Genomic DNA, 25040 nt, shown 5'->3' with positions numbered 1-25040 from the left:
TGATGATGACGTCTTTGTTCCCTTTCAATGTACAATGTTTCTTGCCTCCATGCAATAATCATAGATGGCATGAGTAATGGGAGGTAGATTTTCGACATGAAAATGGCATTGTGTATTCTTAGCAAGAGTCTGGCAAGTGAACTGTTAGATATCTATCAGAAAGTCACAGTGAATTGTCCCCAACACTAACTGGAGGCAACTCCTAACTCACATTCCTCCAGAACTGGTTGTGGTGTGGAGCTACACTAGGGGCCACCTGCAATAGGACGGAGTCCTGCCCAGTACTCAGCTGTGTTTCGCGGAGGAGTCCATCTCAAGCATTTGAGAGAAATGTGTTGTGTGTGAAGGAAGTGCCAGCAGTGACACATCATGTGCATTCGAAATGCCACAGAGGTACTAAAAGGTGACAGTCATAATTGAATGAAACTGGCATTGATACAGGGATAGGAGTTCTGATCCGAGTTTGTCACTTTAGAACCCAGCGGGCACTGTCCTGTGTGGCGATGGGTTTTTCTAGGTTAATTGCCATCTACATGGCATACAGTGGGTGACCACATTTATCTTATTGTGATGAATACATACACCCATAGGTATCCGCTCATGATGCCATGAGATAGGAATGTATTTGTGTGAGCTCTCTTTTTTTAAATTAAAGTTTATTGGGGTGACAATGGCTAGTGAAATGGAAATTTTTATTGAGAAAGTGAGCACCAACAGTTGTGGAATTTACACGAATATTAATCTCAGGAAACACTCATCCCACAAAAATATTACCAAACACACACACACACACACACACGCACACACACACACACACACAAAAAAAAAAAACTATAACTCTCATGGAAACACATAGAGACAGTCACTCCCACAACCGCACATTGGACAACAAAAGTGGAACTGGACAACTTGGAAACACTTCAGTACCTAGAGGCCAGTTTCTATCATCGTATCCCCAGTTCTCATGGCCACCAAAAAGCTGACATTACAGTGTCTCAGCATTTTAAAGCCAGCAAGAAAGCCCCTATTTTGTCATGTTCTCCACTTTTTGTCACCAAATGAGGAATTCTAGAATACGTACCACAGGCTGTGTCCACTGGACTGTCCTGAAATGATAGAAAATATGACAAGGATCAGATCATGTGGGTTGTGTTTGCACAGGTCTTTGGTTTCCTTAATGACAATAGAAAAGCAATGGGAACAGTGGTGGCTCAAGGGCACCCAAAACAAGAAATCAAGCTAAAGTACTCAGGTCAAAAGCCATGAACTTTTGCTGCAGGAAGTATCTCACACAGGCATATTGGGTTGCCAGTTACACAGTTGTATTCCAAAACAAACAAACAAACAAAAATGCTACATAGGAAAAAGATCACCATAGATTCTGTTACTAATGCTGCCATCGTTGAGTGCATATTCAAAACAAGTATCAGTTGGTAACAAATTCACACTCAACATTCTCCTCGGCCAGAAGATTGTCTGTATTATTGGGAATGGACATGCCAACGTTTTCAATCTTAGTTTGATTGAGTGTATTAAAGAGGATTTCTGTCTCAGAGGGTGGAAAACAAGCTTACCGTGATAGGTTTGATGTCCTCATTGCAATCATCAGGAAGTTCATCTTCCTCTGGGATGTCGGGGAGAACTACAAGAACACAGAGTAAATGTGTCATCGGTTATACTACTCAAACCTACTCAGGGAGATGAGCTTGATGTGGACGTGAGAGAGACTGTGTGGCTATGGGTTTTTCATATCTATGAGCTGAACATGTGCCGTGCTGAACTCCTTGGTGGAAGAAGCAAGGCCAAGGAGAGGCGAGGAAAGAAGTGAGACATGGGGTCTTTGGTGTCTAGCTAAATAGAATGTAATTAATTTGAAATACTCTTAAAACGGGTAGACAAATAAATGCATGTTGTGTTTCAGTGAGAGATTTTCATGAATTTTTCTGCGCATTTTAAAACACAACACAGTCATCCTTTTTCCTGAAATGTTACAAGACCATTTCAGTTTTCCATGAATTCATATACGCTGTCCTCTCTTCATCATCTCTATTATTGGATTTTCTTAACTTTTTGACAGTGATGAGAAAGAAATGCTATTTACGCTGCTTTTCATAATTTGTGACTATATAGGTCTGGAGCATGGATTATATGTACAACGCTACAGACTCGTCACTACTATCTAGATCCAATCTTTTTCATCATATCCACCTCAGTTCCCTTTAACAAATCACTCTACGTTCTCCCTCCTTCCAACCATTGTTATCTCTACTTGTCTCTCAACTGTGAATCTGCCTGTAGCAGGGACCTCATGTAAGTGGAATCACACATTATTTGTCTCTCCGTGTCTGCCTGGTGTTACTAAGCATGATATTTTTTCAATGTCCTTTCATGTTGCAGCATATTTCAAAGTTCAATTCCCGTTCACGACTGAACGACAGTCCACTCTGGGTATATATCAGACTGTATTTATCCACTCATCACTTGATGGACTTTGGAAAAGTTTGCAACTGTTGGCTGTTGTGAAGCATGTCGCTATGACATCCGTGTGCTGATATCCTGGGATCCTCCCACAGTGACACCTTCTCTTATGATCTTCGCCCAACTTATAGAATGTCACCGCAGCAGACGTGAACCTGAACCTGAACTGTGCACATTTTAATCAATAAGACATTGATGTCATTGCAATGACTGGCTTGGTGGGCTGTGGGAACGTTGTGTATCGTCTTGTCAACTCCTTTGTGAATCCCAACCTGTTCTCAACAAGGTGTATCAATGTTTCCAAATCTGGAGACATTGTATTCCGGAGGGATCTATTCAGCAAAAGGTAAACACTCAGCTAATGTGAGCATTAGCTCAGGACATTGTTTACTATTCAATGTGAACGATATTTTGAGTTCTCAATGCATCTTGACTTCATAGTTACAGCAGTACTAATTTCGTGAAGATACTTAAATTTGCAGGCATAAAAGAAGAACGTGGCTTAGCATTTTTATAGTTTTCTGTTAAAACTGGGACACAAAATTCTTAATTCTGAATTAACCTAATGAGCATAGATCCGCAATACCTTCTGCAGGGTCCCTGTGAGGGTAGAACTTGAGGCGTGGCCGCTCACGCACTCTTCTTTCCCATCTCTGGCTGGAAACTGATGAGTGGGTTCTGTTTATGGGAAGACATCTTCCCTCATCATCGCTGCTACTTCCTGAGAAATACACAACAATAGACAGACCCTGTGACATCTTAGTGGCAGGAGACCATAGGTACATTAGGAATAATTTATTCACACTTCCAACTATTGTTCCCTTAATTCACCAGCTAGCTGAGCAGATGACCCAGTAGACTTAAAGATGGACCTAGATATATCTTGTAGTTTGCTGAGCAACCAAATCCCCAACACACAGCTTTTGTAGGAAAAATCTTGAATGAGCTGAGGCATTATAGAAACGTAACAAAACACAGAGACTACGCCTAGTACACTGAGTTCCAATCGTTTACAGAAGTTGCACGTATCTGAAAGATATGGAGACCGCACTTGGACTCAGTGCCCCATTTTGAAGTGAGAAAATGTGAAGAGGACCTCCTTGTTAGTATTATGTGATGAGTCTAAACAAAATTAAATACCGCTGAAGCCTCCAGGCAAATAAAAGACTGGTGTTGTGTAATTGCTCTGACTTTCCAATCATTGAATGGCTGCAAGAATGAGCTAGACACTTGTAGAGGTTAAGTTCAGATAGGATACTTGGATGGCTCCACTGAAAGGGCACGTGGGAGGTGACTTTTCACCCTCTATCTGGGTGTGATGCTTTACCGCTCACGGAGAGTATCTGTTATCATCTCTTGCGATGCCCACACCAGCGCCACCTCAAGGGAGGCAAGTTAGGGTCGTGACCCATATTTTACACTGGAGGGCGTAGAAACCTAGCGTGAAGTATGCAACTGTCCCTGACTCACAACACTGCTATGGGATAGATCGGGTACCACTATTTGGTTGATGTCCTGGGCATAGAGATCAGAGACCCTGAGACAACTGAGATCATGCCTGGGACCCCTGCACAACATCAACCTTCAAGTCTCCATGCCCCAAGGTTTCTGCAAGGGAGAGATGATGCCCGGGAGCAGGTGGTGCAGCCATGAGGAGTCCAAATCCACAACACAGCCCCGCCTTCCACGTTTCAGTCCATGACCCAAATACAACAATTTTCTCCACACCAAGACCCTCTGAAAGTCAAGGGGAGAACACAATGGTGGCTCTCTGCCCCTAATGACGTCACACACTCAGCTATTTCTCACCATGTGTCCCCTCACCAGAAAACCACCCTGAGTGACGAGCAGTCTGAGGGCCTCCCACGCCAATAAAGAACATTCTGCCATATGAGAACCAACTCCCATATGACGGCTTGGCCAAAAATAGCTTCCGTTTCATTCACCTACTCTGATGAGCAATTCATGTACCTGACCCGGGAAAGCGGCCTTCTGCCCTGGTGCATTGGTAATTCATAATTCAATGTATTAAGGCCAAACCTCCACTGTCTGCTGACGACTGATGTGAGCACCCTTCTGCACGTGCAGTGACTGCATGGGTTCTGAGTGTCCACATCCCTGCCGAAGACTTCCCTCACCTCAACACAGGATCCAACTGCCCCTTCATCCCTCCAGAACTAAGAGGCAAGAAACAATTCCCCATGTCCTCTGAGAGAGACACTTCATTAGTCACAGCTTGTGACCTGACCCCAGACCCTCCTAATCTTTCATCCATGTTCATCCCACCCACTCATCGACTGGGTCGCGGCTACCACTCTCCAGGCCAGAAGGCACCCGGAGACACAGGGACCCTGTGTACCTCAACCCATGCCTTCCCACTATGAAAGTCAAATGGGAATATTAAATGTGAACCCACTGTGGAAACAGTATTGAAGTTCCTCCAAATATTGCAAATAGATGCACTAATCGCACTGCTGTTTATCCATCCCAAGCAATTGAAATCAGGATCTCCAGGAGGTAACTGCATGGCCCTGATCACTGCTGCTTTGCTCATAAAAACCCATATCAAGAACCAGCCCTACTGTCAATGGACAGAGGAAAGCATAATGAAAATACATTTAATGCAATATTATTCACCTTGAGAAAGAAGGGAATCCTGCCATTTGAAGCATCTTGAGTCAACCTATTCTATGTGAGACAAGCCATTCTCAGAAATAAACAAAGTGAAATACTTTATGATTCCATTGAAATGAGTATGTAAACTAGTCCAACTCATAGAAACAGAAAGTACAATGTCCTTGCCGAGAGTGGGGTGGGTATATGGAGTTACTGTGAATGGGTGTACAGTTTCGGCAATGAGAGATGAAGAACATGTAGAGATGGCCTGTACAACTGTGTACATATAGGGAACTCTACTGTACTATATGCTTAGGAATGTTCAGAGGTTGGACTTCATGTTGAGTATGTAAAGCACATTAAAAAAAATAAGTGAAAACGGATAAAAAGGAAACAAACTAAAGAAAGAATAAAAAGAGTGAGAGTGAGAGAGTGGGGTAGGGAAAGTGAGGTAGAAGGAATCACATAGAATGAAATAAGCAATCAAAACAGAAAGTCATGAAAGAAGGAGTCAGTAAAGTACAAAGGGTCTGGTTGTGCCACAGGCAGATAATGAAGACCACAGAACAGGAGGGAGCTCCACTCTCCGGGTTGTAAAGAAGATGTTGATAAAGTGTTTGCTCCAGCAACATGATAGTGTCCTATCGAATCCCCATCCAAGAAACAGCAAAACAACATCTCAAGTGTGGGCAAGGCTGGACACAGGCATACATGTCATACTCCTTCTCCTGACCTTGAAACCTCCACCTGAGCACCACGTGACCTGGGTGCCTTGCCTGTGTCCTCCTCTGCTACTCTGAATTGTTGTCATCGTTATGTCCTGGAAAAGCTCTCAGAGCTTACTAACACATCTATCCCACTCGGTGGCACTTGATTAACTCTTGAAGCCCAGCTGTTGGTGATAATCGTTTTAACATGTCATCCTACACATCAGGGTTCCCTGCAGCACAAGGGGTAAGCTATCATGGAGATTGAAGGACTGCTAGGATAAACTTTTCCCTAGTAGGAAGTTCCAGGGGGAAAAAAGTGACATTTTATATTCAAGCTGTCTCATTCTTTTCGGCTTGTAGGCAAAAGACTGAAACCTAAATGATAATCAAATTTTCCTAAAATACGTCTTAATCAGAGTAGTCCTGCTACAAACAACATTCAAACTTAGTTTGTCTCAACATATATGTATATTTATATATATATATATATATATATATATATATATATATATATATATATATATATACACGTATCCTTAAAATTCATCCGTCGACTTGATTTTTCCCAAAGCACTTCCAAAGAAACCATGACCAATTTTCTCCCCGAGTGTTCTAGAGGGATACGAGTGGCCGTGCCCCGTCACTTCAATGATTTTCTCTTTCCCTGCCTTACAATGCACATCCTCTCTTGTCCTCACAGGAAGGGGATTCGGTGCCACCCAGGTGCTGCGTCCTGATGATGACCTCTTGGTTCTTTTTCAATGTACAATGTTTCTTGCCTACATGCGATAATCATAAATGGCATGAGTAATGGGAGGTAGATTTTCGACATGAAAATGGCATTGTGTATTCTTAGCAAGAGTCTGGCAAGTGAACTGTTAGATATCTATCAGAAAGTCACAGTGAATTGTCCCCAACACTAACTGGAGGCAACTCTTAACTCACATTCCTCCAGAACTGGTTGTGGTGTGGAGCTACACTAGGGGCCACCTGCAATAGGACGGAGTCCTGCCCAGTAAATCAAATTTTGAGTTGTCAATGCATCTATACTTTTAGAGTTACAAACGTACCGATTAAATCACAGCATCTCAATTTGCACACAGAAAAAATAATGCGAATTAACATCTGTGTAGTTTCCTCATAAAAAATGGGACACTGAATAATTCCTCTTGAATTCACTTAATAAGCATATTTTTACAGTACCTTCCTCTGGGTCCTCTAAGGCATGGGCCCTTCGGGCTGGACGGATGTGACGTCTCCTGGACCTCATCCTCCTGAAGGCACCTGATATTCTCCTCTTCAGGGGACGCCTGTCCTCATCCTGGCCGCAACATCCTGGGAAATGCATGACAAGAGAGAGAATCACTGACTTCTTTCTGGCCACAGACGATAGGGACATTAGAAATAATTTACTCACACTTCCAACTATTGGTGTCTTATTCACCAGCTGCCCAGATGACCCTCCTGAAGCAAAGTTGGACCTAGGAACATTGTGCAGTTTGGGGTACGCCTCATATCACCAACAGGTAGATTATGTTGGCAAACACCTTTGTTTAGATGAGACATTCTAGACACACAGCAAAGCCCAGTGAACAGTCTTGTAGCTTGGGCTCCAATCCCATTTAGAAGCCGCACCATTCAAGGAAAGTTACGGAGACCCCTCTGGCCATCAGGGTCTGTTCTGAGATGCGGGAATGTGAGGACGACCTCCTTATTGGTATTCTGTAATGATGCTAAACACAATACTGGCAAATCCTCCAGAAAAACAAATAGCTGGTGGAATGTAAGTACTCAGAGTGTGTACTCATTGAATGCCAGCAAGTCTGAGCTAGATAGACCCATGGTGTGGTTAAATGGAGAGAGGGGATATGGATGGCTCCACAGCAAGGGAGGGAGGGAGGTGACTTCTCTTCCTTTACAAGGGCGTGATGCTTCATAGCTCACAGACAGTGTCCATTATCATCTCCTGTGATGACCACAGCTGCCCTACGTCAGGAGAGGCAGGCAGGGCTTTGACCCATATTTTACGGCAAACGGCACAAGCATTTAGAGATTCAGTGGGTCACCCAGACTCGCAACACTGCTGTGTGTGGGATCTGGAAGTAGTGGTTGGTGTCCAGAGCACAGAAATCACACCCCCTGAGTCACCTGGGATCCTGGACCCCTGAACCACACCAACCCTCCCTTCCTCCTGCCTAAAGTTTCAGTGGGAGGCAGCTGATGTCCTGGACGAGGTGACAGAACTATGCACAGTCCACATTCATCACACAGCCCTGCCTTCCCCATTTGAGCCCTGACACAGATACAGCAGTTTCCCTGAAACAAAGCCCCTCTGAAGGACCAGGGAAAGTCCGCACGTTGGGCCATCCTTCCTCAGTGTCTTCACACTATCAGTGTGCCACACTAAGCTTTCCCCATGATCAGTGACCACGCTGAGGGGCCAGAGGTTTGTGCGCCTCCCAAGCCAGCTCAGAACATTCTGGGTCGATGGCCATGTGACCACTTGGCCAAAAACTAGCTTCCCTTTAAGTGACCTACTCTGGATGAGCAGTTCATGCACATGACCCAGGAAAGTAGCCGTCTGTGCTGGTGCTTTGGTAGATAGTTCAATGAATTACGGCTCAGACCTCCACTGTGTGCAGACTACTGATGTGAGCACTCGTCTGCACAGCCTGAACTCAGGCCTGACTTAGAACGAGAAGAGGCAGCACCAGCTCTGAGTGTCCCCTTCCCGCCCAGGGACCCCCTCACTACATCACAGCCTCTACAACCACCTCATCCCACCCGACCCGGAAGAAGCAGGGGGCAGAGTCCCGTTCCTCTGAGAGGGACTCTTACTTCATCATAGCCAGTGACCCTCCCTGAGAACTACCCAGACCCTCGTAATCCTAGTTCTTTGCACCCACTAGAGGCAAGGGCATGTCGCACTGACCTCCCAGGAAGAACCCACACAGACACGTCCCCTGTGCACTTCAACCCATGGATTCCCACCATGTTGTGTCCTTCTATTCTTAAAACCTCTGGACTAAGACTGCAGATGTCAGCTGTTGGATTTTACAACTACAGTCAGAGGAGTTGCCCTGACCCCGACCCAGTAAAAGGGGCATGTCTGTGCCTGCGCTTGATCTATTCCCTTGAAGAACGAGTGCAAAACTGGCACTAGGAAATGCTCCACTTTTCTAAGTTTAGGAAAATAAATGTCAGCCCTCTGGTTGGAAGAATCAGAAATGCAAATTAAGTGATACAAGTAAACTACAGATGAATTTATCACTCCACAGACAAATTGGGAATGGTGGAAAGGACTTTAAAAAATGAGGAAAATATTTGCAGTCAAAGGTGAGCAGCCTGCTGAAGGAGCAGCATTCAGGCGATCAGTGGGAACGTACCTCCACAGCAGTTGAGATTTCCCATCGCTAGGATCTGAGGTGTGAGAGCCTAAGAAGGTCTCACCTCTTTCCTCTCAGTACACAGAGTGACAGTTGGAAGGGAAGGCAGTTGGGCATCATCATGTTACCATGGTGACCCGTCCTCATAGAACTTTCAGGGAGACCACTGTCTACACTACCACAGGGGCCCAACTTCTGCTTTCTAGACTAGTGTGTGTTGACATGGACACATGTGGCATTTAAGAGTGCATGTTTGGTTTCAAACACTGAATCCCCTCATTATTATACATGTCATGGAAATAGGTTACACGAGAAAAATGACCTGCCCACCTAAAATATTTGATAGTGGAAATTACAGGGTGAACACGAACAAGGCCAACATGTTGATAATCACAATTAATTCCATTCATGTTTGATATATGACTCTCAACCATTTTCACTATTCCTGAGACTCCAGACTTTCTAGAAAGAACAGCTTGAAATCAGTTCCACATAAAAAGCAGAAGTGATAGAAACTCAGTTTTAAAGTCATCTTTCTGTCTAAGCATATAATTATCAAATTATATAAATCCTTGCCTCATTCTTTATGCATATTCCTTATTTTTCTCTGCAGGCAACTAAATCTATATACTTATTCATGTCTCCATCTCTGCCAATTCTCTGAACAGTTTCCTGACATTCTGCGTTTTCAAGAGTGGCTATTCACAGAGTAATTCAGAAAAACGAATCACTAAATTTTACCAGTGGGTTGGGTGAATATATATAATTGATGCCTTTCCAAATGAATTTTACCTAACTCAAAACTCTAGAGGTCAAGTTGTGTTTTGTCTCTTAATGCAACACCTAATCACAATCTTACAATGTGGCCATGCACACTTGCTACAGCAAGGTATGTATCAGACCCCCAAATTTGGAACAAGTGACAATTTTAGGATAAGGATGAAAGTATTGCATATTTCAAACAAAGTGGATACCCTTCACGGTGTGAAAGGCTGTAGTCCAAATCATTGCTGATTCAGGGCTAATTTCTAGAAATAAAAAATAAAATGGGTGGCAACGGGTCACTAATGAGGTATAAAACCTGCATTAACATACACGGTGCCATAGTTTCTCTAGGGATTACCCAAATGAGCAGAGGTGGGAAGAAAGTAATATGGTGTTGTTCTAAAGGAAGAATTTTGATTGTCTCTGCTTGAAAACAACGTGTGCCTGTGTGTATGCGCACCCACAGACAGAAACCGGAGGAGGAAACGAAGACTTGGACTTGCTGATGACGGAGCATATGCCCCTGCAATTATTGGGCTTTCAAGACAGAAATGCTTGTTGGTCATCTAGCGGGAAAAAAGCCAGTGACCTGTAAGGGAAATAAAATTAGAATCTCATCCACCATCTTGTACTAATTGGTACAAGAAGACAATGGAACGTTATAGTTAGTGAAGAACAGTGAGCCAGGATCTTGTACTCAGTTAGAGGAGCTCATGGGTATGGAAGGCACTGACGGCCACGCCTGCATGAACGACCCCAGATAATATTATTGTTCGCAGGAACCTTCTTCCAGGAGAATGAAAAACGTCAGAAAATAAAATTCCTAGAAAGATAATGGCATAAGGACATGTGGTAAGTATTAAATTTGAGGTTACTTTTTTGAAGGAACACTAAGTGAGGCTGATGGGAGAGATGGCGTGACTTGCTTAGGGGTCACTGAAGTGACCGGGTGTAATAATTCATTAAGTTCTAACAGGTTTGGTATGCTTTTCTACGGATGTGTTTTATTTATATAAAATATTTGAAAGGAAATCGTAGTAAATAAATACATTCATGTAAAAGTCTCTAGATGTAAACGTAAAACATAGACCTAAATCTATACATTCAGGGATGAATTAACCACCACTATATGTGCTGGGCTGGGAGAAGAGAAACAGGAAGGAGTCTCCTGTTCCTTGGCCTCATGGAATCCCCTGACGTTGTGCCAACTCCACCCCTCTGAGACTCAGGCCGAGGCCCCAGGTCTCGGCCTGCACAGGTATTGATGCCAGCTATGCAAGGAGAACACGGCTACTGGACTGCTGGGGAGTCACAGAGACGGAGGAGGGAACCTGGTGAGGGTGTGTGGGACCCAGGAGGATCCGCACACCCTGGAGAAGTGCCCATGGGCCCTGATTTCCCCAGGGGTCAGGTTCACGGGGCACTGAGGCCTGTGTGCTGCTCTCGGCTGAGGGTGAGGTCTCTGGCCTGGACTGTCTATAAATGTCTGACAGGAGTGAACTGAACCTGGACATTTAGCCAGGCCGGCTTCAGGTGACTGGTCCCCTGCTCAGTCAGACTGATGAAGAAGAAAGAGGGGGACTCCAGGTCTCCAGGAAGGAAAGACCAAGTACAGCCCCTCCCATGCTCTGTGAAGAGCAGGAGGCCCAATGACAGGTGGGAGTGGTGACCCTGCCCCTCCACCCACACTCAAAGCCACCCATCATGAGAGCAGCACAGTAAATGTGGACAGGCTCCTGGAATACTTCCCTTTTCCTTTTTTAAATATGAGTCTTTTTAGACTGGCTATCATCAGCAAGACAAACAATAACAAGTGGAGAAAAAGGAACCCTCCTACACTGTTGGTGGGAATGGGAATCTTTTTTTGTGTCTTTTAACATCCTGAAGTTTACTCTGTGCCTTGCAATATAAATACAATGATGCTGTGGTAATAATAATATTAATAATTATTTTATTAGAAAAGAAATTTTGGCTTAGTGTAGTCTGAAGTGAAAAGATCACAGATGACACAGCTGTTTTAAATGTGATGAAACCAATTGTACTCGTTATACAGACTTAAAAATTGGAAAAGAAAAAAAGAACATAGGCAGATTGTAATCAAACCCTTACCACATCCTAAAAGAGCACTGCCCTGAGTTTTCAATGTTTTTGTCTTTTGATTGATTTGTTACATATATGTAAAAATCCGATAGACACTCAACCTGAAAAATGGTCCCGTGAGGCGACCCTGGCTCTCCACAGGCCTTTACAGAGGCTGAGAGGTCCCCACTGGTTGGCCTCATGTTTATTTGCACATACAGTTACAATGAACCTACCCCACAATGAACAACCAGTTTAGATTTTCACATGCAGAGTCTCCCTCCTCCTACCGGAAGTGGTCTTTGATGACTTGCTGCTTCAATATACCAAGTCCGGCATCAGCAGGATCAAAACATATAAAGGAATTAATCTTTGGCCAATTATCTAACTGCACCTCCCACTCTCATACTTGATTTTCCCAGAGCCGTCACCTTACCTGCTTGACAACCCGATTGCTCCTTCTCCTTCACCTGCACTGTGCATTCCTGTGACTCAGATCCTTCGTGTTGACATTTGGTCAGGGCTAACTCCATCCCTGCTCCCAGTTCCGTTTCCTAGGGCCCCATGCTTGCGCTTTAATGCTCTGCCCTTGGCATCTTGAAATTTGAATTTGTGTTTGTTAAGTGAAGTCAGGAGGGAGCCAGATGGGACAATGGAACATGAACTGGAAATGTGGACACTTGGCTGACATGCCGTCTCTCTGCCATGACTCCAGAGTACCTTCGCCGCAGCCCGACTCCCATTCCCTGGTGCCCGCACCCTGCTTGGCCTTCTCTCTCGCTTCTTTACACACACAATGATAGCTGCTGCTCTCCACCCCTGACAGAGTCCTGGATACGAGTGTGGGGAGGGCTGAGTTAGGTACCAGCATTACACAGCATCTCACTGCAAGGACTGGTGTTCCCTCCACATAGGCTGGAAGCACCACCCTGCATCTGGTGGGCAACCATCCAGAGGTAGCTTCTTGAATGCCATGAGCCTCTCACCCACCCCCACTCAAATAACTAGTGTGCCCCGGTGCAGAGGTTCAAATCCTTAGGAGCCATCCATCCACCATGGGTAGCGACAATGGGCTCGTGAGAAAACTCCTGGCTCACATTCCTCACACCCCTCCCCTAGCTGGGGTGAGGAACGTCATTTTGGTGGCTGGAAGGACTAATGCGTTTGTGAGGGTTCGCACTGGCCTTGAAATTACCTTTCTACCTGGATCTTTCAGTCAACTTCTTGCCTGGAGGGATCCTTTGTTCTCCTTCCAACGCTCTTGATTCTGACCTGTGATTTTTCTCTTCTGTCCTGCCGGGTGCACCCTTCAAGATCAGACACAAGATATAAATTGTTTAATTTTGCTGGTTCTGCATAAAAGTTAAATGCTCTGATATTTGCATTTAAAACCGGCATGATTTTAGATGAACCAGGAGCAATAAAAATTCATCCTAGTAGTTTAAAATGTGAAATTTAATTCACTCAGAACAACATTAAATAGCAAACATAAAACACTATACGTCAAGATAGCGAGGCCATAGAAGAAAGACAAAGATTCATGCATACTTTTAATGACACTATTTTTTATGGGTTTTAGAGAAGTAACTCCACAATTTATATTTGTTCTCGACCCTGTAAATTACATAGTTGGTCCTTATGGTGTTCAATCCTGAAGTTACATTTTTAATGTTATGTGCTGCTTTGATATCTAGTAAAACTGGGATGGACTCAATTGTTTTAACTTAAACGAGTTCTCTTCCCTATTCTGCTCCAATGGATAAGGTCCCAAACAACCCCGTCAATGCACGGGGCCGGACACCGTTCCTGCTTATCCCTGAGTAGATTTCCCTGCCAGTCTGTGGACTTATTCACACAAGCCAATCACATCTTCCTGCAGGAACCAGGGAGCGTTCTTCCTCTAGTACTGCAAAGCCTGCCCTCCACAGCCCCTGTTCACTCCGTTCCCAAGTACAATTCCTGTGGGACCTGCATGGCACGCAATATCTTCTACCCAGCTGTGCATGCGACTCTTAAACTGTTGTTATCTCATGTTTCTAGTGTCCACTGTCATGCGCTCATTCATGCTTATAACGTTAGTCTAGAAATCTCTCCCTCACGAATGGAGCGAAGAAGTGCCAAGCACAACTGCCTGCTTTTGGTGTACAACAGAAATCATCTTTCAGCTTAGCTTCTAGTCACTGACCGTGTTAGTTTTCTATTGCAGTCTAACAAATTAGCTCCAAATCTAGTGGTTTGAAACAACAAAAGTTTTTGTAACTCCCAGGGTCTGTGCTCAAGAACCTGGGTGTGGATTAGTTGTGTAACTCTGGTTGAAGATTTTTCAAAAGTTTGTAGTCAAACTACTGTCCAGTACTGAGGATTCATCTGGGGTTCTGCATGGGTGGATCCACTTCCAAATCCTCTCACACGGCTAGGGACTGGCTTTATCCCCCGCAGCACGTCTCTCAGTGCCTCTCCCTCCCCAGGGCTGCCTCAGGTAAGGGCAGCCTGATTCTCCTAGGGCAAGAAATCTGAGAGAACAAGAGAGAGGGGGAAAAATCCGAGATTGAAGGTGAAGTCCTTTCAAATCGAACCTCAGAAGTGACATCCTATCATCTGTTCAGTATTTTTGTTAGAAGCAAGTTGCTAAATCCAGCTCACACTCACATGGTGGGAACTGTGTATATTAGGAGGTTAGGATCACTGCAGGCCATGTTAGTGGCTACTTACCACAGTCACCTCCCCGGTTCCCAATGATTCACGTCTCTCCTACAGGCAAAATATACTCTCTCCCTTCTAAGGTTTCTGGGCTAGTTTCCTACGGCTGCTGTAACAAAATGCTACAAAATGGATGCCTTAAAACAACAGAAATGCATTATTTTGTAGTTAGGGAGGCTAGAAGTCTGAATCAATGTGTTGGCAGGACCATGTTCCCTCTAATGCTTCTAGAGGAATATCCCTCCTTTCCTCTCCTACTTTCCGGTAGCCTGAGATGTTCCTTGGTTATGACAGCATAACTCTTACTGCCCCCATGGCTGTCTTCTCTTTGTGTGTCTCCTTGTTTTCACATGCATTTTCCTCTCAGTGTTTCTTTTCTTCTTATAAAGACGCCACTCAGACCGGATCAAGGGCCCACCCTGTCCCAGCCTAACCTCATCTTAACTAATTACGTTTACAATAAGATCACATTCTGAGGTACTAGGGGTACAACATACCTCTAGGAAATACATTCAACCAATAAGATATCCAAATATACTTTAATATTATGAAAAAAGTTTTCTTATTTTAAAAGCTTTTTTTAATTTGTCTTATATAAATTAACACATTTTACTAAATCCAACAGATAAAAATAAGGAAATATATAATAAATGTATAACTTACGAACAAACTAATAATGTAACGCCAATCAATGACAAATACATTCCAGAAGAGTTCTTGAAACTTACATGTAGATGTATCCTATATCAATATCTGGCAATCCATAATAGAAGGGAGGAATACTAACATAAACATATTCATAGTTGATTGAGAGAGAGTGGATGTTGATTCTAAACACAAATTCACACTTGACTTTTATAGAGAAGCTTTTAAAAGATAGAAATAAACATTTACATATGCAGATCTAATAAGCGAATTTATTTAGGTTTTGGTTCAGCTAACAATGTGTTCCGATTTAAGTAACAGAAAATCTAACTTGCAATAGCTTAAAAAAACAAGTATTCTTTTTCCTCACATAACACAAAATCTAGGAGTTAACATAATTTGCATAAATTCAGCCTATCAAAGATGCCAGACTGGGTCTCGCAGGGCATTGTCCCATACAAAGCTTTTAGGAATAAACGGCTTTATTCTGCACGCTTGTTACTTTTGTTCACAAGACAACTTTTCTGCTGCAAAATATACATTCATTTTCAAGACAGAATGACAGAGAAAAAAGGGCAGTGCCATCTATGTCTGCCTTGTTTTTGGAGGACAAGCAAAAGAAAGACACACTTTCTAAAAAGCTCTCACTGAAAAATAGGTATGTCTCAGGGGCCAGAGTGAGTGACATGGTCACTAGACTCACGGAACTGAAGTGGCAAATGGCCACCGTCTTCACGGTAGAGATCAGTATTCAGTGAAAGTGTTGATTTCACTAACTCTATTCTCCAATATTTAAAACAAATTTATTTCAGTACAAATGAAATGAAGAATAAAAAAACAAACCAAAAAATCTCTAATTCAAAAAAGTGACTTTTTGACATATTAAGCAATTCGTACTAATGCAAATGTCATCAGTGGTTAACCTTGCATGATAGAAAGAAGTCACTGTTTCCTGCCTCAATGTCTTGTACAACACTTTCCTGTAAGGAATATCTAGGTACTATTACATTCCTAGAAAAATCTCAGACATTAGCTCTGAGGAGAACCTCAATGAGAGACAAAAGATGTTCAAATAAAGCTCCGACCTCTTTGGCAAAGGAGAAAAGTTGAGAATCTATTTTTGGCATATCATTGGGTCCAGGAAGAAAGTGGTGTCATGGGACACTAAGTCCCCATGAGGCCGAGAACCCATCAATATTTCAAGTTTAGAATGTGACTGAAGTTCAACAAGACAGAGTGACTGAGGATGATTTAGTCTCTCTCTCTCTTTTTCTTTTTTTTTTTTGAGAGAGAGATTAAGCATGTTTTCTTTTGGAATAGCAAGGTTTAAATTATATTACGCAGGATGATGTTATTGCTGTATTTTTTTTAAGATTTGAGTTCCTGAATAGTTTAATTGGTTAGAGTGGCTACGATTGATTGGTACTCTGTCCCCTGTCCATCTTGCATCTAGTGAACTCCCCGTCACATACAGGATGGAAATCTGAAAACTTCCTATCTTGGGTTCTTTGCAATTGGCATCCTTGATACTAAATTGTGTTTTATCTCTAAGAAGCAGCGACTAAAGTTTGAGATGACAGAACTCTCAATTTTCTGTTGCTTTTTTCTATGTCTGCAGGCCATTGGATGGATTCACTTATTCCATATTCATACATGTCCAGGGGTAATTGCAGTCGTGGTGGTGGTGACATGTTATACAATGACATTCTCATTGTTGGAGAGCAACTACACAATGGTATGAATTATTTTCACAAGATTTCTGGTGACAGCCTCTGGAGAATATTCCTCCAATGCTTTCAATAATTTTATAACCACTGAGTTCTTACATTAGATGTCTTTTGCTCCTTAATATTCTTTGGATGGTTTAGGTTTCAGTCACTGAATCCTGACGGATCCAGTTTAAGTATGCGTGTTGACATCATGGTCATAACAACTGCAGAATATAAACAGAATGTATATGATTCGAGGCAATGAATGTGAGAAAACAAAATGAGAAAAACCGCTCAATTGAAAAGAAGACAAGAAAAGAAAGGAAATATAAGAAACAGTACAAATAAGTTCAAAATTTGAGTATACAGAAAGGTCTAAATGCAATACTATTTAAAATAATGGTAAATACACAGAATTCTAGATTTACTAAATTTACATTAACAGAATAGAGTAAGGAAAATCCAACTACATGCTGTTTACAAAAGAACTAAATATAATTAAAAATATGTGTCATTAAAATATGAGCAAAATATGTCACATAAACACCAACCAAGTGAAAATTTTTGTAGCTGATCCTTTATGCTGTCACACATATTCAATATATATATATAAATCAAAAGTTGATAGAAATACATGAATAAATTAAGAAATACATAAATATATCGAGTGATTTGAAGATAACTTTCATACCTAATTAACTCCTTGGACATACATATTAGCATATGCACAAAAACATCCACAAGTGGCATTTACAATCAAAGAACATAATTGACACAATAAATTTAATGGACTCCTAAAAATACATTTTAATACACATTTGATAAAGTTAAAAAATGAATGAATCGTTCATAAAAGTAGTCAAAAAGCTCCCTGCCTCCCCACAAACAGACAACAAAACTCCAAACCCATCAGTATCAGGGAGAAAGCAGTTTGATTAAGTTAGAGGTAAGATCTGTCTTCATTCTGTTAACATAGTATCCCCTATGGAGGCCTAGCACCATTTGTTGAAGACACTATTCTTTTTCCATCGCATGATCTCACCACTCTTATCATATTATAGTTGACATAGATGTTTAGGTTTATTTCTGTACTGTCAATTATATTCCATTAATCTATATTTATATCCTTGTGCCAGTATCAAACTGTCAGTCCAAGTTGATGCCTGAAACTTCGGATAATGCCAAACCCTAAATGTACAACGTTTTTTCTTACACATATTATATATACCTATGATAAAATTTAATTTAGAAAGTAGGCACAGTAAGGGATCAACAACAACTGAAAATAAATTACAATTATAACAATATACTGTAATAAAGTTATGTGAATGTGGTCTCTATCTCAAATTATCTTATTTCACAAATTTTTTTTTAATACCGTAGATCTTACTTACCTGAGTATATGGCTTTTATTCCCCTTATGAAATCAAGAACTTGCACCTTTTCACTTAAAGGAAGCATTTCACCACTTTTCTTTGGCCTATCTGAATTGCCAGCATTACTAATCTTGCACGTTGGGGGCATTCAGTAAAACAAGGGTGACTTGAACACAAGCACTGCCATACCATGAGGGTCCATCTAACAATTGAGGTGGCTAAGTGAGTAATGGGGGGTGTGGGAAACCGTGCTGACGCGCTAGCAGGTGTTGTTCTGTGAAATGTTGAACCTTTGACTTCCTTGAGTGGTCTGTGCCCCCAGCAAGGCAAAACTTGCTACTTTGAGAACACAGAACCAGACAAGGTCAGGAAGTGCGGAGCTGGCCGAAAAACACGCCCTTATGTATCCAAACATTGTAACTACTAGATCACAGACAGTTCCGTTACTTTTTGATGCCCAGAGTATATAAGCTGCCAAAATAAACTTGGGGTGAGGCATTCTACTTAGAACTGCGGCAGTCTACTTAGAATTGCCTGCCCTCCCCATCCCATCTTTGTCTCTCTTCTTTTTTCTCAATCCTCACTCCCCACTTCAGGGACTGTTCCTCGCCTTGGCAGGCACCGACAGGGGGGTATTGTATACAGTGTGATGAACAAAGGGGTGGTTCACATCCTGGGCAGCATGTGTTGGAGTGGGACAGCATGAGATTTAATCACACTACTCAGAATGGCCTGCAATTTAGAATTTATGAATTGTTAATTTCTGGGATTTTCCATTTAATGTTTTGCTACCAGGGTTTACTGCAGGTAACTGAACCTGTGGAAAGTGAAACTGTGTGTGTCTGTGTGGGGGGGGTATGCTACCATTGTTTTATAGTAAATTTTGAAATTGGGGAGTTTGAGTCCTCCTACTTTATTCTTCTTTTTCAGGATTGATTTGGCTATGCTGGGTCCCTTGCAATTCCGAATGGATTTTAGAATGGATTTCAGCTTGTCAATTTCCGCCAAAAGAATTAGCTGGGATTCTTAGAAAGATTCCTGTTGAATTTGTTGATTAGGTTGTGTAAGGCTTGCTGCGCGACAGTGAAGCTAAGAGAGTCAGGCAGGTGGAGAAAAGTGAGGGCTTTATTCTGCGCTCCCGGGCGAGGTGCAGCAGTCCGCAGACGGGGCCGGTGAAGTGGCTCCCAGGGCAGAGGAGGGAGGCAGATATGCGATTTGGGGGAGGGGGTTGGCTGAGTGAGGTGGGAGATGAGCAGGCCCCCACCCCCAGCGCAGATAGGGCCCCAGCGGCTGTGTCTGGAGTTGGCTTATTGCACCAAGGTCTGCTGCCTCTTCTGGGAAATGCCAGGGGCCCCAGTTTCCGTCATGAGAGGAGGGGTCTGACTTGGCAGAGGGGTATGACTTTGCTCCCGGCTGCTTTGACCATGCCCCTAGCTGACCTCACAGGTTGAGGAATATGGCCATGTTAACAGTGTTCAGACCAAAATCGTGGAATATTTTCCCTATTAGATTGTCTTTAATTTGTTTCCACCAGTTTTGCAGTTTTTAGAGAATAAGTTTGGCTCTTATTTTGTTAAATATATTCCTAAGTATTCTATTATTTTTGATGCTGTTGCAAATTGAGTTGAAGTATGCAGAAATGCAATTGATTTTTATATATTGATCTTGAATCCTGCAAATCTGCTGACTTATACATGCAAATACAGCTGGGCCTTGGTCAGAGTTGTTTCCTTATAACTTGCATGAGTTGTGGCAGGAATGCACCTCTTGTTTATAGCAGTCAGCCTGTGGTAAAATTGGTTTCCTTATATGTGGTTTCACTTAAAGCGTAAAACTTACCCATGATGTTAAGTGAGGACTTACTGTAGTTCTTAAGCGGAATTCTTATAATGTCGTATACTGCAAGGTTATGTAATCTGTGAATAGAGGGCATATTGCTTTTGTCTTTCCAATATGAATGGCTTTTATTTCCATGTCTTACCTAATTGCTCTGGATAAAATATTCAGTACAATATTGAATAGAACTGGCCACAGTTGTCATCCTTTCGGGTTCACTGTCTTAGGAAGAAAGTATCCAGGCTTTCACTCATAAATATCATGCTAGTTATGGCTGTTCTATAGATGCTCTTTTCATCTAGCTGACCATGCCCCTAGCTGATAATTTAGAGAATTATCTTACATGCTTAGTTGGTTTAGGTATTTTTGTTGTTGTTGTTGTTTGATTGTTTTTGGTTTTTGTTTGTTTTTGTTTTTCATGAAAAGGCATTGAATTTTATGAAATGCTTTTACTGAAGTTGTAGCAATGATCACGATAGTGTATTTTACTCAATTAATATGATCAATTACATTAATTGATGTTTGAGTTTTAAATCAACTTTGTATTTCTGGGATATCTCACATGGCCATGGAATATGCTTTTTTCTGGATTTTGCTGAATATGATTTGCTAGTATTTTGCTGAGGATTTTTACATCCACATTCATAAGAAATATTAGCCTTTAGGTATATTTTCTTTTGATGTGTTTTGTTTTGGAATCAGTGTAACACTGGACTCATAAGATGAGTTGAGATATGTTTCCTCTTCTACATTTTGGAATAGTATGTGAAGAATTGGCATTAATTCTTTAACCTTTGGTAGAATTCAGTAGTGAGAACTTCTGGGCATTTCTTTCTTTATGAGTCATTTTTTGTTACCTATTCATATCTTTACTTAATCGGTTTGTTTATTTCTTCTTGAGTCAACTTTGTTAGTTTGTGTCTGTCTAGAAATTATTATTTCATCTAAGTTACCTTATTTGTTAGTGTACACTTTTTCATAGCATTCCTTTATTATCTTTGTATTTCTGTAAGTTCAGTAGTAATGCCCCCTTTTATATTTATGATTCTAGAATCGAGTCTTCTCTCTTTTTCTCTTGATCAATATAGCTAAATGTTTATCAATTTTGCTGACATTTTTAAAGAATCAACTTTGGTTTTATTGATTTTTCTCTATTATTTTTCTCTTCTCTCTTACACTAATTTCTGCCCTAATATATGTTACTTTCTTCACAATTTCTTTAGGTTTAGTTTGTTCCTCTCTTTTCAGCATTTGAGGTTGAAAGTTTAGATTATTGACTCGAGATATTTCTTTTTCTTAATATAGATATTTTATAGCTGTATATTTTCCTCTAAGTACTGCTTTAGATGCATCAAAAAACTTTATTTATTTTGTCTTTAGTTTTATTCCTTTCAAAATATTTTTGGATTTCCTTTTTGGTTTATTTTTTGACCCATTAGTATTTATGTGTGTTGTTCTGCTGCTAGTTCTGCTTTTATTCCATATTGTCAGAAAACATACTTTGTTTTATTTCTTTTCTTTTAAATTTATTTTCATTTGTTTTATGGCCTGGCGCATGGTGTATCCTAGAGAATGTGCCTTGGGTACCTGAAATGAATGTCTAACCTGCTATTGATGTATTGTTAGATCTATAGATGTCTGTTGGTTCTGGTTGGTTTACAGTGTTGTTTATGTCTTCAATTTTCTTGTTGCTCTTCAGTCTCATAAATCTATCCATTACTGAATGGGAGGTATTGAAGTTCCCAACTATTATTGTTGAACTGTTTAGTTCTCTCTCCTTTCTGTCAGTTATTGCTTCATGTATTTTGGTGTTCTACTATTAGATCTCATATATATAATTATATAATTGTAATTCTTCTATCTTCCTGATGGATTGATTCTTTTATTATTATGAAATGTTCGTTGCTTTCTCTGGTAACCTTTTTTGCTTTTGTTTTAAAGTCTATATTGTCTGATATTAATATCAGACAATACTCCAGTTTTCTTGTAGGTGCTATTTCCATGATTTATCTCCTTTCGTCCTTTAATTTTAAATTTATTTGTATCTTTGAATCTAAATTGTGTCCCCTATAAAGAGCACATAGAGCATGCTTTTTTCATTTTAATTCAATATGACAATCTCTGTCTTATGACAGTGATTGCCTAATGTACTCACATGTAATGTTTTCATTGAAATAGCTGGAAACATCTTCCATTCTATTTTAGGTTTCTATGTTTCATGTCTTACTCTATTCCTCATTTATGGATTTTTTTGCATTAACTGAATATTTTTATTGTAGTATTTTAATTTATTTAATGATTATTCACTATACTTTTCTAATTTTTTCCCCCAGTGGTTGCTTTAGGGATTACCACATACATCTTAACTTATCAGAATCAGTTTCAGATTTATACTAGCCAAATTCCAGGAGATTCACAGATGTGATTCTATATAACGTCATTCCCTTCTCTCTCTCTCTCTGTCTCTCTCTGTCTCTGTCTCTGTCTCTGTCTCTCTCTCTCTCTCTCTCTCTCTCTCTCTCTCTCTCTCTGTCTCTCTCTGTCTCTGTCTCTCTCTCTTATTGTTTTTATAAGTTATACCTGTTAATGTTACATATTTTTAAATAATACAATGTTATATTTGCTACTTTACCATTTATATTGATTTTCCTAGCCAATACAGCCTTGCTCCCACTCATGTTGTTTGTGCTATTACTGCAAATATATTATACATGTTACATTTGTATATGTTACAGGCCAAACAATACGTTATGGACGTACTATTTCATACAATCGCTTTTCAAATCTATTAGAAGAAGAAAAGAGAAAATATGCATGCCTTTAAATTGTTTTATATAATTATATTATTACCTTGACAGGTGCCCTTTGTCTTTTTCCTGTGGATTTTAACATCTGGGGTTACTTGCTTTTAACCTAAAGAACTTCTTTCAATATTTGTTGTATGGAAGGTCTACTAGCAAAAATCCTCTCAGCTTTTGTTTATCTTGGAAAGAAAGCCTTTATTTTATCTTCATTTTTGGAACACAATTTTGCTCCATTTATGATTTTGGGTTGACAGTTTTTTCTTTGAGCACTTAAAATTTGTTATCTCACTGTTTTCTGGCTGCCAATGTTCACACTGAGGATTCTGCTGTGAATTTTACTGTGCTTCCCCTGTAAGTGATGAGCCAGTTTTTTCATGGCTTGTAAGATATTCCTTTCATTTGATTTTTAGCATTTTTACTATGATGTGCCTGTTTGTGAACTTCTTTGTGTTTATTCTATTTGAAGTTCATTGAGCTTTCTGGATATGTAATTTATTGTTTTTCCATAAATGAGAGAAGTTTTCAGACATCATTTCTTTGAATACTTGTGTTGTTTCTTTCTCTTCTCTCACATTGGTGCTCTCAGTATGCAGATGTTGGTGGGTTTAATAGTGTTTTACATTTTTCTGAAGCTCTTCAGTTTTCTCCATTTTTTCCCTGCTCTTTGACTTGCATAATCTATATTGATCAGTCTCCAGGACTGCAATATTCTTTCTGCTTCAAGTTCAGCTCTCCTGTTGAGGTCCTTGAGTGAATTTTTAAAATTTCAGTTATTGTATTTTTTAACTCCAGAATTTACATCTGTAATAGTTTTAAATAATTTCTATCTTTTTACTGATATACTTTAGTTGATGCAACTTGTTATCATACCTTCCTTTACTTGCTTAATTTTGATTTTCCTTATAAACGTTATGACCATGTTTACAATGGCTATTTTTAAGTACTTTTCTGATAAATCTGACATCTGGTAATTCTCATGGGCAATTTTTGTTTTGTCTGATTTTTTTCCCAGTGTTTGGGTTATACTTTCCTATTTGTTTGTAGTAATTTTTGTTGGAAACTGAAAACTTTACATATTACAGCAAGTGTAGGTAAGTGTCCTCCCTTCCAGGGCTTGTTGTTGTTATTGGCTTATTCGCGTGTTCAGTACATGTTTGCATTACTTTCGTGAAGCCTATTTTTCCTCCCCCACTGTTAAGCCTCTGTTGTTCCTCCCCAAGGAGGTGCAGCTTTGCATGTACCTACAGTCGCCATAGGATGACAATGGTTTTGGTAGGGAATTTCTGATCTCTTTTTTTTTTTTTAGTTTTATTTTATTTTATTTTATTTTATTTTTACATCCCTCACACCGTGAACCCCCCTCCCCCCATCCACCACCACCCCGACCTCACACCGAGCCATCACATAATACAACATTATGTTAAGTGAAATAAGTCAGAAAGAGAAAGACAAGTACCATATGATCTGATCTCTTTTTGTTATTCTATGAACACACCGAGCTCTTAAACTTCGCTAATTGACTGTTAATTGCACAATTGTTTTAAACAATGTACTGAGGACACAAATATTTTTTACAACCAATCCTATAATATTATGACTCTTGTGAAAGAATAGTTTCGGAGGGCAGTGTTTAATACTTGTTCTGATCCCAGGAGGGTTCCCCCACGAGCAGCCTTATTTCTCAATTCTCTTCTGCAAACTAGACTACCGGCAATTCAGCCTGTGTATTAAGCTCTTTCATCACAACCTCCACTGCTCATGAGGCTTCATTTTATTCAGACACAATTTCAAATGAAGTCAGGTGTTGGGAAGAGATTAGGAGCTGTTTATTGACTTGCTTCTCCCCCAAGAAAAATCCCTTAAGCCCTTGCTCTGGATCTGTGGTTGGGCACAACTGCAAGATTTTCTCTGAGTGAAGAAAGAGTGAAACCCTGCT

The sequence above is a fragment of the Rhinolophus hipposideros genome, assembly GCF_964194185.1.
Source record: "Rhinolophus hipposideros genome assembly, chromosome: 2".
Classification (NCBI taxonomy): domain Eukaryota; kingdom Metazoa; phylum Chordata; class Mammalia; order Chiroptera; family Rhinolophidae; genus Rhinolophus; species Rhinolophus hipposideros.
The sequence above is the reverse complement of the archived record's forward strand: the minus strand, read 5'-3'. Positions refer to the sequence as shown.